Raw genomic sequence first — 2,730 nt, forward strand, 5'->3', positions numbered from 1 at the left:
CAAAAATTTTATTTTTATTGTATTATTTTGTTTGCATTTTCTTTTGCAACATGATTAATATGGAAATATAAATGGCATGATTTCAAAAAAGAAGATACAATGGAGAGAAAAGGGGCAAATTATCTAAAGAGACTGATGTGTATGTAGATTTTTGTGGAATGTCCCAAGGATTTGCACTTTATTCACTCTGTCCTATTTAATTTTTTTAAATCAATGACTTGGATAACAGCTTAGATGGTATATTTATTACATTTTTAGAAGCTGATTAATAAATAATAGATGACAGAGTCAGAATCCCAAAAGATCTAAAGTGCTTGGATAATTGGGATAAGTCTAATAGAATGAAATTTAATAGGGATTAATGACAAATCATGCTTGAGTTAAAAAAAATCAACTTCAAAAATATAGCATAAAGTATGAATAGCTAAATAGCAGTTCTCATAAAAAATCTGTATTTTAGACAAATGCAAGCTGCATATGAGTCAAAAGTGCGATGTAACATCCCCTACAAAAGTCAAAATATTAAGCTGCAATGAGAAGATATGGGGCACTGATGGTTCCATTATATTCTGCCCTGGTTATACCATATATGAAGAACTGTGTTTGGTTCTAGACAACACTTTAAGGAAGGGAGAAGAGAAAGTTTTATATATATAGCCTATCAGGTGCTGGGTGCTATGTTAAGTACTTTTACAAATATTATCTCATTTGATCCTGTGATCACAACCCTGGGAAGGAGGTACTATTATGATTCCCATTTTATAGATAAGGAAACTGAGGCAAAAATAGGATTAATGACTTGCCCAGGGTCACACAGCTAGTAAGCATTGTTATGTTCAAACCCTGGGAATGTTGGTCTCATCTTGATTGACAAGGCAGACAGTTGGAGACATTGGAATGTTCCCAGATACCATGAGCCAGGGGCAAAAGTCAGTTGGCCTGAGAGTATAAATACTCCAACATCATCTGGAGGGGACCTTTTGACCATTTGATCTTTGGGGTCTTGGTCCTTGACCATTGATCTGTGGGTCTCTGACCATTGGTCATTGGTTCTCTCTGAATCTCCCTAGATCTTTAGTCATCTGAATCATCATAGCTACTTAGGTCTCTGGGCCCAGGTGGTGAATGGGAGGAGGAGACCTGAGGAGAAGAAGATGGTGGATTTTGTTAAGAGTGGCTACTTTCTGAAGGCTATGAAGGCTAACACATCACAAACTGATAAAGAAAAGCTGAGAGAAATCATAAATACAGCTGCATCCAGCAGAGCAGACTCTCTGGTTTGGCAGTGACCAAGCTGAATCAAAGAGGGTTGTGAAGAACAGTAGCTCCAGGTTTATAAATCAATAAGCCTCCAGCCTTGAGGGCTATAGATATTAGTTTGACAGGGTCTCCAATCCCCAATCCATATCCTGATAATCCTTTCCCTAATTAAGATCAAAGATAAAATATTTAATAAGTACCTTCCTGAGTGGTCATTATATCATGACCCTTGGGGAGGGAGCAAATGCAGTCAGATGAACAACTTGATCCAAGGCTAATCAGAGCCCAATACTAATAATTGATCCAATTCCCATGTGGGACCTGAAGGGTTACCCATCCACCCAACCAGTTACAGTCCTACCTGGGCACTGTTATTTAGAAAAGGGAATTATACCATCAAGAAAAGGTGACTGGGTTGGTGTTCCCCAGTCACCGGCAATCTAGGGGAATACAAAGACACAGCTTCCCTCACCAGTATCCATATATTCTCCTAGTACCCTTAATTTCTTCATAACAGCGTCAGAGGCTGTAATTGAATTGAATCTTCTTGACTCTAGGTCCAGTGCTCTATGCACTGTGCCAACAAGCTCCCTTTTAGGAAGTAAGGATGAATTAGAGAATGTCCAAAGGACTGATCAGGATGGTGAAAGGCCTTGAGATCATGCCAGGGGACTGGAAATGGGAGGTCCTGAATTCAAATTGCCTATCCATTATCACTCTTCTGTCTTGGAACTGATACTTAGTATTGATTCTAAGACAGAAAGTAGAAGGTCTTTTTTTTTTAAAGATGCCAGGAATGACTGAATGGAGAATTGTCATCCTGAAGGACAAAAAATTCAGTATGGGATATAATAGCTATCTTCAAATATCTAAATTAGATCATGGAAAAAAGTTAGTTTAGACTTATTCTACTTGGATCCAAAGGGTGGAACTAGAAGCTGTAGAGAGAAGCTGAAGAGAAAGACCCAGGCTTGATGTTGTAAAAGATTAAAAGGGGGTTTGATTGGGTTAATATTAGAAGGTGTTACGATTAAAAATGATAAAGACTGATAGTATAAGAGAAATTAATATTTTAATAGCCATGGCTTTGTTGGTAAAAAATATATATATGACCGCACTTGACTATCTTTTAAATTTACCACTGGTGCCCATCCTCTTTCTCTCGTACACCAGCCAGCTAACCAGGAAACCAAAGAGAGCTTCTCTAGGCCCTCCTCTGAATTTAAGCTGCCCTATGCATGGGGACATTTCACATCCCCATGCCCCAAAACCAGAAACCAGAAACCCATTGGAATCCCGGGAAATGTAGTCTCACAGTCCCCACGTGTCCATAGGAAATTTGTATTATACTTTTAAATGGCATCTCCCCAATTCCAAACATACAAAGGTTAGGTTGCCAGGGAATTGAATAATTATCAATTCCCAATTAAATAATAACCTCAAGTCAAAATGACTTTTATGGAAGTTTAT

Source organism: Gracilinanus agilis, chromosome 1 (genome assembly GCF_016433145.1).
Source record: "Gracilinanus agilis isolate LMUSP501 chromosome 1, AgileGrace, whole genome shotgun sequence".
Taxonomy (NCBI): Eukaryota; Metazoa; Chordata; class Mammalia; order Didelphimorphia; family Didelphidae; genus Gracilinanus; species Gracilinanus agilis.